Here is a 16,981-nt window from a genome sequence, read left to right as displayed (position 1 = left end):
CTAAGTAATCTGTGAGTCAAAGAAAAAATTACAATGGAAATTAGAAAATATTTTAAAAGGTTTATAAATATACTACCTGTCAAGCTCATAGTAGGTAACTAAAGCCATGCTCAAAGAAAAATTTTTAGTTAAATACATATATTCAAAAAGAAGAAAGATTAAAGTCAATAAGCTAAGCATCAAGAAGTTAGAAAAAATAGCAAATGAATCCTGAAAAGAGTAGAGAGAGGATAGAAGTTATAAAAAGAAGAAATCAATGGTAGACTTTTAGAAATGAGATAGATCAACAAAACCAAAAAGTGATACTTTAAAAAAATAATAAAATTGATAAACTCTTTAGGAGACTGATGGAGGGAATAAAAGAGAGAGAGAATGAAGAAATACTTAACATTGTAAATAAAAGGTGACATTTCTACAGATCCCTACATATTCAACTTCATTCCAAATAAATTTGAAAAGGTAGATGAGATTAGGAAAGTCCTAAAAATTGAACATTAAAACTTATGCAACAAGAAACAAAATATGAATATTCTTGAATAAATATATTTTCAGTGAATTTTATACAATAATTAAGAAAAAAATGCTAATTTTATCCTCTTTTATGGAAAATAAAACAGGAGGAAACATTCCCCAGCTCACTTCTGAGGCTAATATAATTTTTATAATAAAACATTTAAAATATTTTAAAAAATGGAAATTATAGTCCAAACTGACTCATAGTTGTGAAAGTCCTATAAGTTTATTAGAAAACTGAATCATGCAATATTTAAAAAGTGTAAAATACTGACCTTATTTGATTTATTCCACAAGTGCAAGGTACTTTTAGTATTAGAGAATCCATCAGTTTAGTCCATGTTAATACTGTAAATGAGAAAATGATGTGTTCATCTCAATAGATTCAGAAAAAAATATTTGATGAAATTTAATGTTATTGATAGTAAAGACTCTATTTTAAGTAAGACTAGGATGAAAGTTCCTTAACTGATACATATCAAAGATATTCTAAAACAAATAAAATAACTGAATAGTGATATTTTTAGTTTTTCCCTTGCTAGGTTAGTTTATGGAGATGTCAGCAGAATTTCAAATCAGAGAAAACATCCCCATATGGCCTCTCCCTAGGAGTCTTCACTTCTCTTGAGGGGCTCTTGGAAGTCAGGCTGGGTCCTGGGGCTGGAGGAGAGTCCGGTTGAGTTGACTCCTCTCTCTAGTCTAGGCAGTACTTCTGGTGTAGACCAGCGTCCCCAAGCCACTCAGGAGTATACTGCACAGGAGTGACTCACTTAGCCCCTTGGCCAACTAGGGTTGTACCAAAATGTGTTTTCACAGAAATCTATAGCACTGATGTTGTATCAAAGGCATCTAGTCATTTGCAGTCCAATATCAGGCATGAGCATAGATGAAAAAATCCTAAACAAATTTTGGCAAATCAAATCCAGTGGAGTACAAAAAAGAACACATCATGACCAAATTGGGTTTATTCCAAACATGCAAGATAATTTAATATTAGAACCATCACCAATGTAATTCACTTCATTAATTGATTAAAAAAAACATAATTTTATTTCAATAAATGCAAGTAAAGCACTTGATATAAGTCAACACACACTCACTATAAAAACTCTTAGAAAAATAGGAATAGAAAGTTATTTTTAAATTTGATAAAGTCTATCAAAAATGAACAGCTAACATCATTTTTAATGGTAAAATATATTAGCATCCTATTTAAAATCAAGAGGTTGTCTATCATCAACATTTCTATTTAACCAATTGTACTGGGCATCCTGCTAACATGGTAATTCAAGAAAAAGAAATATAAAGCATTAAAAAATGCCACTTATAACAGTAACAAAAATAGGTACAGAGTAACAAGTTTAACAAAAGTTAGGCAAACTAATATGGAAACAATTTAAAACTTCATTTAAATATATTAAAGACCTATGTAAATGAAATGACATATATTTCATGGCTAGAAGTATTCAATATCATAAAGATTTGTGTTTTCCCCAAATTAATCTTTAGAATTAATGAAATTCTAATGAAAATTCCAACAATTTTTTTTCAGTGAAATTTGACAAGTTAATTCTAAGATTTTATGTGAAAACGCAAAAACCCAAGGATAGACAGGACATTCTTAAGGACAAAAGATAATAAGAAGAAAAATAAAGCGGGCAGACTTGCCACATCAGAAATTATGGTATGTTATAAAGCTATCATAGTTAATATATTTAATATTTGTGGAAGGATAGGCATACAGATCAATGGAACTGAATAGAAAGCCCCCAAATAATATATAAAATACAATCTTCAATATTACACGTATAATATCAACAACAATCAAGGAGTACTAAATGTTATACAGGTATTTCAGTTGCAGCTCTAAATGAAGCCACTTGTCAGTTTTTAAAAAAAAAAACACCCAGAAGAGACATGGTACATCCCCAGAAATCTGATTTTCAGGGGCAGACAATTTATGACAATTACCATTGTTGTATCTGCACCTGAGCAGGACACGTGTTACTGTGTCATGGCTCCAATGAACATTCTGTTCCCTCAATTGCCTGACTAGCTCCTGATCATTTTTAGAACATCTATTTCAGATATTGAGATGTTCCCTGCTTAATTAAGTTTCTCTGGCCTAGCTTAAAGAGCCGTTCATTGGTCTCTTTGCTGCACTGTCTTTGTGAGGGATATAAACAACTAATGTGTTTTTGGACTTGGCTCAGAGTAATGCAATGTGTTTATATGTTTGCTCTCTCAGATTGAGTTTCTTGAAGATAGACCACACTTTTTATAGAGAGCAATTGTTGCCAGTCAGTGTGCTAGGTATTGAAGACACAGAAATAAGTGTGTATTGAGACATGGCTGGTTTCATGAAAAGGATTGAGAGAAAAAGGAATGGAAATGAAAAGAGGAAAGAATGCAGTGGTGGTAACATCTTTTGAATGATCTCCTAGGCTCTAAGCACTGTGCTAATCACATTTACATATACGGAATCATGGCGTTATAAAACTGGAATGGACTTTGAGGCCATCTGTCAAATCTTCTTCCTTTACAGAAATAAGTAATCGCCAAAGTGGTTTTTGTGGCTCGTGCAAGGTCACCTGGCTATTTAGTTGTCGAAAGCACTAAAATCCAGACATCCTGACTCCTAGGCCCACATATCGTATTGCCTCTTGTTCTGGCCTTTCTAAAACAGAAGGACAAAACTTAGCATCTCAAAACCCATGTGTATTATCTGACTAGGGCACACCACTAGAATGTCCTAATGCTTCTAAAATATCACTTTTAAGTTTGCCTAAGAGGTTGTTTTGTGTTATTTACCTTGCTTTGAGAAATTAAATATACATCCCTATGGATTATGTGATTTAATGCTAAATTATGTGCCATGGTTTAGTCTCTATATTATTTGTAAAACCCAAATATCACTAAATTATTCTAATTTATGTTAGAGAGAAAAATATCTGTATGAACCCTGAGCTAGACAAGTAGCATTATTCTTATTAAAAAATTCAAGTGTGGGGCCGGCCGAGTGGTGCGATGGTTAAGAACTGGCTTGGGACACCAGAGGGCCCTGGTTCGGATCCCACATATGAGGGCCAGTGACACTGCCCTCTACAGCTAAGATGCTGAACAACAGCTCAACCTGGAGCTGGGCTACTATGAGTCACCGGTGACGGTGTAGGCTGCAGCCCCTGTGGCAGTGGGTTACCATGGGCTACCGTGTATAGCCAGCAGCCAGCATGAGAGGTCAGCAGCTGTAGTGAGTGGCCGTCCAGAAGCCGGCGACTGATGTGCCTCGTCTGGGAAGAGCGCAATGATGGTGCCAACTTGGGCCAGTGGAGTAACGTCTTCCACAACTAGACTGAGGAACAAAACGACAGCAACTTGTCTGTTCCCCTTCCCCCAATTCCCCAGTGCTGTTCCCATCCCCCCAATTCCCCAATAAAAATCTAAAAAACAAAAAAACAATAGAATGAAAAATATTAAAAAAAAATTCAAGTGTGTGTAAATTTACAGACTTAAGCATTTTTAATGCTAAGATTATATGATTGTTTATAATTACATTGGGTCAAAACCACTCCCTGAAATTCGGTTTCAACCTGGATTATATCCAGTCGTTCAAGACACTTTTATTTAATATATGCTTTTACAGTTTCTGAAAACTTTAATGATCCACTTAATTTGATTTAATTTTCTAAAGCCTGAAGTGTTTATGAATAAGCTTTGCTTCCAGTTCCTATTAGGTTCCTTCCTTCCCTCTCAATAAAGAAATTGGTCTCATTTAGATTGCAAGAACTACACAGAAATAAAATAAAATACCTTTCCTGTCTTACAATGATGTTTCAATATGAATCTGTACCATTATAAGCCACCTGGTTAACTTAAAAAATTCTATTGACTATCACGCATGAATCCAGCTTTAGATGTTATGCCATTAGACACGTCCAAATAACACCTTATCATGTGTGTCAGAGATGTGCACTCAGCAGAACTTTCTTGTCCCCTAGAGACAGAGGTAAAGGAAGGGGAGCCATTGGGAAAGGAGACGATACCACCTAACTTTTTTCTTTTCAGTCAGTAGATATATGTTGACTAACATGTCCCCAAACTGTTGAAGAATGTACTGGAAGTGTTCTCCTCTCTTTCCTGACCTTTCCAAAAGCCGGTATTTTTTTTTTTTAATTGGGGAATTGGGAGAAGGGGAACAGACAAGTTGCTGTCCTTTTGTTCTTCAGTCTAGTTGAGGAGGACGTTGCTTCACTGGCCCAAGTTGGCACCATCATTGCGCTCTTCCCAGGTGAGGCAGATCAGTTGCGGGCTTCTGGACGGCCGCTCACAGCAGCTGCTGGCCTCTCACACTGGCTGCTGGTTACACACGGTAGCCCATCAAAAGCCGGTATTTGATAAATCAATTTGAAAATTAGAAATTCTCAGCTTTTCCCAAAACCAAATTTCCAAAAACCTAACTGTACCAGTAATATAAGATTGCCATGAGAGGCCTGTTTATTGAAATCCTTAGAAATGATGCTGTTTGAATGTTATGAATAAAATTTGACTCTGTTTTGGTTCCAGTGTTCCACCGTGTTTTGCGTGTGTGTGTTGGAGGGGAGGGGGACCGGGAAGGGGGGTGGTGTGTATATTAATCTGTGTTTTAGTCTATTTCCTCATTTACGAATGGGGAAAGAACTTTCCAGTAGCTGACAGCTGAGGGAGCTATTTTGAAACAGGAATGATTGAGGTTTTGCTGCTCCACCCTGACACTCTGCTCCTTGGGGAGACGTGCCCCTGTGGTTTTGCTGGGGCCTGCCAATCACACACCCAGTGCCCTGTCACAGAGGCAGATAACCAGCCTTACTGGGCTAATGACAGTGGTTGTAGTGACCTGTCCAGGGGACAGTGACCTGTCCAAGTTAGCCAGTGTCCTTCTCTAGGATGTTCTAAAAAGAAATTGGAAGTGAAAAGGTGTCTTTCCTCTGTATTCAGGGGCTGTGAAAATGTGGCCATGTCCTCTGCCACATGAAAAAACTGAGGGAGTAGCACCATCCTGCAGTGATGAATAAAATAAGACAGGCAGAGAGAGAAAGCAAAGCGGGCTGACGACATCTGAGTCCCTGTGCCTGGCCCTGTTCCCAGACGGGCCCTAGTTCCTGTTATTCTTCCTTTGATTCTGAGGCATAATCCAGGATCTTCAGGAAATACTCTTTTCATGCAAGCAGATTTGAGTTGTATCATCCTCATAATACAGTAACTATCTAACTATTCTTTTTTAATGACAAAAATAAGAAAAGAAGGCTGCCAAAAGTAGGGACTTTTTTAGAGGTTAAGTCGTGTATTTATATCATATGTGGATGGTGGATGAACAGCAGCATGCTGGGAAGTTTCCTCCTTGTTAGGTTAGTTTATGGAGAAGTCAGCAGACTGTCAGATCAGAGAAAACATCCCCATATGACCTCTCCCTAGGAGTCTTCACTTCTTGAGGGGCTCTTGGAAGTCAGGCCAGGTCCTGGGGCTGGGGGAGAGTCTGGTTGGGTTGATTCCTCTCTCTAGGCAGTACTTCTGGTGTAAACCAGCGTCCCCAAGCCACTCAGGAGTACAACTGCATAGGAGTGACTCACTTAGCCCGTTGGTCAACTAGGGTTGTACCAAAATGTGCTTTTACAGAAATCTGTAGCACTGATGTTGTATCCAAAGCGTCTATTCTTGCTAGCACATTCATAAAGAGCATTTTAAGCAAAAAACTTGACAAGGCTTCTGATCAGAAATTTAAAGCAATTTTATGATAGAGTTAGCTCCTGTAGGTCCATAATATTTTGGTGAGGAGGCAGGTCATATTCTGTTTACTAGAGAGAGGGAAAAAGGAGTGCAGAGGATAGAGACTTGCTCCCAGTCACCCGAGTGGTGTAAATGTAAGAGGAAGAACAGTATGTTGAGAAATTCGATGGCACTGAGTGGCATAGCTTTGCCTTGAGTTCACGTACAGTGTTCTAAAGTTTTCCTGCGATAACAGTAAAGTACTTTAAGGCATTCTTTTGAAAGCTGTTACACCTCTGAAATGTGCTGTAATAATATCAGCTTCTGGCAATGAAGTTGACGTATTTCAGCACAAAGTGCACACACACACAGATGTTATTTTTAAAGCAACAATCCAGCAATTACCCAGGATGTGATCCAACTTCATGCATCACGTTGCTGACTCTATCTGGTAGCAATGCTTGGGAGGAAATGTTGCATTTTAATTGATGATATCAACATGAACTTTCACACAGTAAAACTGAAGGCAAGGGACAAAGGCAGCACATTATTGGTTGACAACATTTAAAGCAATATCTAGGTATGCACAGTGTAGGTGGAGTTTGGCTTTGTTGCTTGTTTATATTAGCGTTTAATTGAGTATTTGAAGAGTATTTGAGTATTTTCACTTTTAATCATTATAATAGGCCAGTGATGAATTAATTTTATATATATGGTAGTATATTTTCTTTTGCAGGGCTGTTTCATTTTAACCAGCTGTCTTCCATGTAATATAGGCTTTTAGAAATGGATCATAATGTATTAATACAATATGGGTACATTGTGTTGATTTGCATATTTCATTGGAAATAATGGATAATTTTTCTTAATACAAGACAAAACGAGTTCCAATGATCAAACTAAAAGATTGAGACAAATTTAAGGAGTGAAACAAATATTCTTGACTAATGCAGGTAGTGATATAATTTCCATGCACATGAATGGAAATGTGATTACTGAGTTATATTTTCATGTTCATGTAATTTTGTGATTCATGTGCATGCTCTATAAGCAGCTCTCCTAAGAAAGTAGTTGTTTCAGACTGTGAGTGGGTTAAGTGAAACTTTTCCATCATAATATCCTGTAAACACGTGCCACCCAAGTGTGGTGTGTGGACCTGTATCATTTTCATCACCTGGGAGCTCGTTGGAAACTTAGAATCTCACTGAACCAGAATCTCTGCCAGCAGGGAGCTGGGCAATTTATGTTTTAACAAGTTGTCTCAGTGATTCACTGTGTGCTAAGTTTGAGGACCTCTGATGTAGATATGATAACATTTCAGTTACTCATGTATCAATGCTCATTCCAACTTTGTATTCAAGAGCCATCATAAGACCCATAAGACCTGGGTTTTCCCTTTTCTTCATGGACACTAAATATAAATAATCAGACCTTTAGGGAAGAACTGGGTCAGTCACTACTATTGTGTTCCAAGTACTTCCCCATGGGGAACTAGTCATTTCTTCAGTTGAGGGATTCTGAGGCTAAGAGCTGGCTAAATACTGGACACTGGCAAGTGATTGTGACACTCCAATGGGCCAACTGACTTCAGCCTAATGCTCATACATTTTTTTTAAGTAAACTTAGAGTTGTGTAACCATTACCATGATCCAGTTTTAGAACAGTTCCATCATTCTCCAAAATTCCCTTGAACCTCTTTGAAGTCAATTCTCACGCCCACCTCTAGTTCCAGGCAACCTCTGATCTGCTTTTTTCCTCTATTCATTTTATATGTGCTTGTTTTGGACATTTTATTTCAATGGAACTGTACAATGTGTGCTCTTTTATGCCTGGCTTCTTTCATTTTGTAAAAAGTGTTTGAGGTTCATCCATTTTGTAGAATATATAAATATTTTGTTCCCTTTTATTGCTGAATAGTATTCCATTGTATGGATATCACATTTTGTTTATCCATTCTCCAACTGGTGGACATTATGAATAACATTGCTATGAACATTCACATACAAATCTTTGTGTGAACATGTTTTCATTTCTTGTGGGTAGATATGAGTTGATAGGAGTAGAATTGCTGGGTTATATGATAAGCTTACATTTAAATTTTTTAAAAAATTACCCACCTTCTTTCTTTCTTTCTTTCTTTTTTTTTTTTTTAGCTGAGCCATCCCGCCACCTGTTGGCAGCTCAGCTCGGGCCGTGAATCAAACCGGTTCTTGAGTGAGCTCTTAACCAACTGAGCCACTCGGCCGGCCCTACCTAGTGTATTTCTAAAGTGTCTATACCAGTTTACATTCCCATCAGCAGTATATGAGGGTTTTAATTTCTCTACATCCTTGCCTACACTTAGTGTTGTCTGTATTTTTTATTATAACTATTCCAGCGGCTGTATAGTGATATCTTATTGTGTTTTTAATATGCACTTTGCTAATAACTAATGATCTGAAGCACTTTTTTATGTGGTTATACCTATTTGTATGTTTTATTTGATGAAATGTCTATTCAAGCCTATTTTTTTTATTTGGTTGTGTATCTTCTTCTTTTGAATTGTAAAAATTCTTTATGTAGTCTCAATACAAACCTTTTTAGATGTATGATTTGCAAATATTTTATCCTGGGCTGTAGATTGTCTTTTCATTTTCTTACTGGTGTATTTTAAGCACAAGTTTTGTTTTTTTTAATTGTGAAATTTGGGGAGGGGAACAGTGTTGGGAAATTGGGGAGGGGGACCAGCCAGGTTGTTGTTCTTCAATCTTAGTTGTGGAGGGTGCCAGTCACCATCTGGCTGCCTTTCGGCAGCTCATGGCCTCTAAGCTCAAGGCGCTGTGTTCAATCTTAGTTGTGGGTGGGTGTAGACACCATCCCATGCGGGAGTTGAACCAGCAGCCTTGTTGTTAAGAGCGCACACTCTATCCACTGAGCCATCTGGGCAGCAGCTCAGCATAAGGTGCCGAGTTCAGTCTTAGTTGCAGGCGGGTGTAGCCCACCATCTAAAAGGCAATCTTGTTGTTAGGAGCATGTGCTCTCACCAGCTGAGCCATCCTGCCACCTGTTGGCAGCTCAGTGGCAGCTCAGTTCGAGTGCAGCATCACTGGCCCATGTGGGAATTGAACTGGCAGCCCTGTTGCTCAGAGCTCGCTCTCTTAAGCTAACTCTTAACCAACTGAGCCACTCAGCCGGCCCAAGAACAAGTTTTTGAATTTTCGCAAATTTCATCATCTTTTCTTTTCTTTTCTTTTCTTTTCTTTTCTTTTCTTTTCTTTTCTTTTCTTTTCTTTTCTTTTCTTTTCTTTTCTCTTCTCTTCTCTTCTCTTCTCTTCTCTTCTCTATTTTCTTTTTTAAATTGCAGAATTAGGAGAGGGGGACCAGCCAAGTTGTTTTTCTTCAATCTTAGTTGTGGAGGGCACCAGTCACCATCTGGCTGCCTGTCGGCAGCTTGTGGCCTCTAAGCTCAAGGTGCTGTGTTCAGTCTTAGTTGCGGGTGGGTGTAGCCACCATCCATGTGGGAGTCCAACCTGCAGCCTTGTTCTTAAGCGCACACGCTCTATTAACTGAGCCATCCAGGAGGCAGCTCAGCTCAAGGTGCCGAGTTCAGTTTTAGTTGCAGACGGGCGTAGCCTTCCATTGAACAGGCAGTCTTGTTGTTAGGAGCATGTGCTTTCACCAGCTAAGCCATCCTGCCATCTGTTGGCAGCTCAGGAGCAGCTTAGCTCGGGTGCAGCGTCACCGGCCCATGTGGGAATCTAACCGGTGGCCCTGTTGCTCAGAGCTCGCACTCTTAAGCTAACCCTTAACCAACTGAGCCACTCGGCTAGCCCCGTATTTTGTTTTGTTGTTGTTGTTATAACTTGTGATAATTGTATCATATCTAAGAACTTTTTGCCTAATCAGTGTCACAGAAACATTTATCCTGTGTTTTCTTCTAGGAAATTTATAGTTTTAGCTCATTATGCCTGTGATTCAGTTTTGAGTTATTTATGTGTGGGCTAACAAACTGACTATTAATGGTGTTAGTAAAGGGTTCATATTTGTGTTTAAAGACATTCAATTTCCCAGCAGCATTTGTCAAAGAGGCTATATTTTCCCCATTGAATTGTCTTGGCACCCTTGTCAAAATCTATTGAATATAAAGGTAAGGGTTCTTTCTGAATTCTCAATTCTGTTCCATTGATTTCTATGCCTCTATGCCAATACCACACTGTCTTGATTACTGTAATGTTATAGTAAGTTTTGAAATCAGGTAGAATAAGACCTCCAACTTTGTTCTTTTTCAAAGTTATTTTGGCTATTCATGTTGCTAGTGGAATTTCAAATCATTCTGGAGCAAAGCTTAAATCTATGATACAACCATATTAGGACCGGAAATGAAATACTTTATAGATATATTAACTTGAATGGATATGTAAGGGTTCCTGTCAGCAGTGGCAGATCTAATAAATGACATATGACAGTAATTTCTGATTTCCAACTTACACTAATTTTTTTCACAAAGCCTGAGAAAATTTTGAGAACTCAGAGGCTTGCATATGATTGACAATTTTAATAAATACATTTCTTAAATATTTATGCATATCTCTAGTGACTAGGATTTCTCTGTGGATACAGCTGCAAGTATATGTACAGGAACTCAGTTGTATTAATCAAATCTTCTTGTTGAACCAATCACCTTTGATACCTTCTGTGTTTAGCCCCGTGACATTTCTTGTCTTTATTATTGATTATCTGAATTCATCAATACATTTTAAAAACATTTCTTCAGTTGTATAATTTTGCTGTGAAAAAGTTTTATAGACACTTGATTCAGATTACATCAGACCAAAAAAAAAAGATTTTCTAACTGTACAGTGTTAGTGTATTCATTAGTTTGCAGAGAGTTGTATTGACTTTGTTGTTCTCTGAGTAATAATTGTTGCTTTACTTTCTGTTCACATCCGTAATTCTAAAGTGAACTCTGTTATTTGACAGAGGTACCTTATCAGTCATTTTGCTTGATTTGTCCCCAATCATTGCTTTTGGCAGTAGGATTCTGCATGTTTCACCAATTATTTCACAACACCATAAAGCTTTTGTGTTCTTATCCTCATTACACAACGTGTTAGTTTCTAAGATGCTTGAATGCCCTTCTATTTTGCTTCAGAAATTTTGACAGTTTCTCATAGCATTCTTTGTATGTATCAAAATGACATTAGTGTTTCTAAACACGACACAAAATGAAGTAGATTCACTCTCAGCTGGCAATTAAATTCTAAATTTCAAACAATTTTCATCATATTTCTGCAATATTTTGTTTTTTATTGAAGCTGGTATTTTTATAACACTAACTGGTGATTCAGTCATTAATTTGGCTTTATTACTATCACCACTAGTACTCATATTTGTTTTAAATCTCTTCTATTATGCCTAAAAATATTTTAAACCTCTTATCCATCATAGTGTCAATTTAAAAAAACAACAGAGTTTAACCCAGATTATAATTACAATAGTATATTTTCATACAGTAAACTGTGATTGACCTTCAGAAAAATCACACATCTTTCCAGGTAGCCAGTCTCTCAGGAAAAAAAAAAATACCAAACTAAACCACATGCTATAGAAATTCATTCCTGAATTCCTAACACAAATAAACTTTGACATTTTTTTTAATCTTAGAGAGGCAAATAACAACAATAAAACAATATTTAAATCATTTTAACTTCATGTATTCTATGTTGACAAACCTTTTGTTTAAATACTAATTTGTCCAAACGACTTCAATTTTTTTCCCTCTCTACAAAATATTATTTAATTGTAGATGTGTCACCAATTAAGGAATACAATACTATATTTTCATCATTTGGAAACAAATTATTAAAGGTTTGACACATTCTTGGGTTTGCTGGGGTAACCAGACTCAGCCTGTGCAAAGTGAATTACTATGGCACTACCTATTTTGGACTTATTGCAGCTCATAAGAATAAGAGTTTTTTTGCTAGTTAATTTGTTTCCTGATTGATGCTAAAAATACACAACTATTAAAATGATAAAAATATAGAGTAAAATGTTCAAATGTTAACCTAAAACCATCTTGTGGACCAGTGGTGGTACATGTGGCATGCTTTGGGAAACACTATCCTGTAACATCAGAATCTTGAGTCACTTAAACAAACCCACTGCCTTTAAGTCATCTGACCATCCACCCTGTGCTATTCAAAGATATGAATTGTTATGAAGAGTATCTGTCAAAATCCTTGATTCCTATTTCTGAATCTAACTTTTTTTAATGAACAGTTGGTATTATTAGTAAATGAAAGAGGCAATGAAAAAAAAATGGATAATAAAAACCTTCTTCAGGGCCGGCCGAGTGGCGCATTGGTTAAGAGCTGGCTTGGGATGCCAGCTCTGAGCAGCAGGGCCCAGTTCGGATCCCACATGAGGTCCAGTGATGCTGCTCCCTCTGCAGCTAAGATAGTGAACAACAGCTCGACCTGGAGCTGGGCTGCTGTGAGTCACCGGTGATGGCATAGGCTGCAGCCCCTGCTGCAGGGGCTGCGCCGTGAGTGGCTGTCAGCTGCCGTGAGTGGCTGTCCAATGACCGGTGAGCAACTGCCTCACCCGGGAAGAGTGCAATGATAATACCAACATGGGCCAGTGAAGCGACGTCCTCCACAACTAGACTGAAGAACAAAAGGACAGCAACTTGTCTGTTCCCCTTCCCTGATTCCCCAACACTGTTCCCCTCCCCCAATTTCCCAATAAAAATCTTTAAAAAACAAACAAGCAAACAAAAAAAACCCAAACTTTCTTCACATTCTCCTTTACATCCTTCTAATTGTGAAGCAACCAGGGTGTTTAAAAAAATGTACTTGGAGAAATATGAATTTCAATCTAAGTTTTTCAGCTGAGAACACTTACATAGCTTAAACCATTATACATAAGATTTCTTCCCATGTATATTAAAAATAATTATGTTTATTTGGTAGGATTCTTGTGAAGCTTTAATAAAATATCAAATGCAGCACATTCCTGGCACAGGGCTTAGTGCATAGTAGATGTCCAAAATATTAAAAATACATTCAATTATTATTCTTTTACTCTGGGCAAAAAATAGCCACCATACACTTTCTTTGTGCTACTGTAGAAACTAAATTACATTATTTGTAGAAGTTCTCTAAGTTGCCTCTCTATCAAGAGTAAACAAGACTTTCTTTGAAAATTCCAAAGTCATAGCAAATCTAAGAAGTAAGACAAATAACGGAAAATTTTGAACATTTCTAAAATGTAGTACTTTTGTCACAGATTTAAGAAGGCCCAATGTACAGTTGACAGTTGAACAACATGGGTTTGAACTGCGTGGGTCCACTTACACACGGATTTTTTAAAAATAAAAACAGTCAGCCCTTCATATCCATGAGCTTCACATCTGAGGATTCAATCAACAACAGATCAAAACAGTATTTTCACATTCCCAATGGTAGATTCCCAACACTGCGGATTCCCAATGGCAGATCGAAAATACTGCTTTTGATCTGTGGTTGGTTATAATAAATCTGTGGATTTGGATGTCAAGTGTAGACTGTAGAGTCCCAAATCATACAGGGATTTTCAACCGTGGGCAGTCAGTGCTGCTACCTCCCACATTGTTCAAGGGTCAATTTGTACTCTAAATTTTGGATAATTTGAGATCTTCAGATGAAAAGCACTGTGGAAATAAGTTAGTATCATTACTGTTAGTTTTACTATGCCTTGGCAAGCAGATTTTTTAATATTACAGAATCAAGACATGTTTCTCAGTCTTCCTATCACATTATCCCTGAGAATATACACAAAATGTCTACATGTATTAGCAAACTTGAATCACAGTATACAAAATTTTGTTTCCCAATGATGAAAATACAGTATAGTTTCCTCAGTTAGGGATACAACAATTAAATAATATTTTATAGAGAGGAAGAAAAATGAAAGGTATTTGGACAAATTAGTATTTAAACAAAAGATTTGTCAACATAGAATACATGAAGCTAAAATGATTTTAATATTGTTTTATTCTTGTTATTTGCTTCTCCAAGAAGAAAAAAAGTGTCCAAGTTTATTTGTGTTAGGAATTCAGGAATGAATTTCTATAGTATGTGCTTTAGTTGGTGATTTTTTTTCCCCCTGAGAGATAGGCTGCCTGGAAAGATGCATGATTTCTCTAAATCATTCTTTTTCTCCCACTGTGCTTTTTCACTCATCACAGATATCATGGAATAAGCCCAGAACAAAGGACCTTGACCTTAAAACATTAAGAATGTAAAAAATCAATGAAAAACCTTAACTCTATTAAAGACTATTGTTTCTTACAGGTACTAATGACACACAGTAACACAAAAGAATGTCATCCTTCTGGAATAGTGAGTGAGCCCAATGAACTTGTGTTTGAGTCAGATCATGTGTCTTTTGTCTAGGATGTTCAAGTTACTATATAAACACTGACATGGATTTACCAGACACATTTATTTTCTTCTTAGCGTGCCTAAAATTTTTTCTAAATTATTTTGAAATTTAAAATGCATAATTCTTAGTACAAATGTAACGTGTTTTTTGTACAAAAACTAGACAATAGAGAAAATACATTTTGTGATCTGTATTGAACATTATTTTATATAAATGTTAATCTGTCTTTAAAAAGTCTCATCTTTTCCTCTCTGTGAACATTTAATATTTAGAAAAGAATACATATTTCATTTTTTTATTATTGGGGCCATTATTTTGCACATTATATTTAAAATCTGCTGACATAAGAAATAAGAAAAAAAGATTCAAACATGCAAACAAACAAAACCACACCAATAATTCTATCGTCCAGTTGTAATCACTATTAACATGTGGGATATATATCCTTTCAGATTTTCTCAATTTCTAAATCACTGTCAGCAATAATAAAGCTCTTAAATTAGTTTATTTGTAAGTAAAAAATACATTGGCTATGTGAATTCTAATGTGTGCCTTGTTTCTTTCCTTCACTACTCCACATATAGTTAAGAACTATTTTTAAAAACTGCCTCTGGGCCGGCTGAGTGGCACAATGGTTAAGAACTGGCTTGGGACGCCAGAGGGCCCTGGTTCGGATCCCACATATGAGGGCCAGTGACACTGCCCTCTACAGCTAAGATGCTGAACAACAGCTCAACCTGGAGCTGGGCTGCTGTGGGTCACCGGTGACGGTGTAGGCTGCAGCCCCTGTGGCAGTGGGTTACCATGGGCTACTGTGTGTAGCCAGCAGCCAGCATGAGAGGTCAGCAGCCGCAGTGAGTGGCCGTCCAGAAGCCGGCGACTGACGTGCCTCGTCTGGGAAGAGTGCAATGATGGTGCCAACTTGGGCCAGTGGAGTAACGTCTTCCACAACTAGACTGAGGAACAAAACGACAGCAACTTGTCTGGTCCCCTTCCCCCAATTCCCCAGCACTGTTCCCATTCCCCCAATTCCCCAATAAAAAAAAATCTTTAAAACAAAACAAAAAAACTGCCTCATGGTTAAGTGGAGGAATCAGACAATCAAATAACTGTTATCCTTCAAAATATACTGTAGGATCCTGAGAAGTGGCACCACTGAGCCCAGAGGAATGGAGGTTAGAGAGGCTTTATAGAAGAGGTGATGTTTGCACTGGGTCTTGAATAAGAAGCAGAGAGATTATCATTTAGGCAAGGCTGAGGAGGCCATTTCTGGGAGGGAATATGTGCAAAGGCTGGCAGAGAATGTAGAAGAGGGAGCTATAGTAGGTCAATATGATGTATGACGGTGAAAAATAAGTCTTGAAAGGTAGACAGAGACCTAGCTATGCAAAGATCTGGATGCCCAGATGAGAGGCTAGCCTTTATCTGGTAGGTCATGGGAATCCATTTAAGGAGTGTGTGTGGGGTATGTGTGGGTACTATAAGAAGTTTACAAATTGTCTCTGTATGGTGTCCTAGGTTTGCTTCCAAAAGGCAACGCCCATGACAAAGATTCTTGGGAATCAGGGGAGAATGATAAAATGAGTGAAGAAGGTTAGGGATGGCTGTGGACTCAACAAGAGACTGGTTTCTGTCTGCTCCCATGAAAAAGCTCTGGAACACAAACTGCACCACATAGTTAGTCCCATCTTGAGTGGCTTTTAGCCCCTGGGCCAGTCACTGGGCGTGGGTTTTGGACTGGGTGTAGCACCTCTTGGGCTAGAATTGGACAAGAGCAATCCTCAGGTGCATTACTCAGTATGTGCAGCAGCTGGTGGATGGGTGCAGAGTACCAACTATATCCATTGCAGAGATCTAACTGCACAAGTGGATTCCTGATAAACATCTCAGACCCTTGCTCTGAATGTTTGCAACTGTGACCTGTCTATGTCTTTTTGATTAGGAAATTCCTGGGGTCCTGACAACCAACTATCCATTTTTTTATTGATAGAATGATTCTTCCTGGCCCAAGGTAGTGTGCCCTTCTCTCTGACAGGTTGCAAGGAAGAATTTGCTATCTATCTGGAGACACTTAGAATTGGAAAAATCACATGTCAACATGTAAGAATGCTAAATAGCAAAGGAAGAGTAAAGAGTTCCACGAGGCAGCAGCACATGGGCTCTCAAAAAAATATAGGCCTAATTGTCAAGTGAACAGCTGTGACTTCGGTTAGCTTAGAGCCATTTTTTTTTTTTGCTTATTTAAACATCTTCTCTCTGACATCATCTCAAGTTTCTTAAAGAATGGCATCAGCTTCACCTGCATGAGCTTACCTGTAGT

The sequence above is a fragment of the Hipposideros armiger genome, unplaced genomic scaffold (genome assembly GCF_001890085.2).
Source record: "Hipposideros armiger isolate ML-2016 unplaced genomic scaffold, ASM189008v1 scaffold_154, whole genome shotgun sequence".
Classification (NCBI taxonomy): domain Eukaryota; kingdom Metazoa; phylum Chordata; class Mammalia; order Chiroptera; family Hipposideridae; genus Hipposideros; species Hipposideros armiger.
This window is presented reverse-complemented; position numbering follows the sequence as displayed.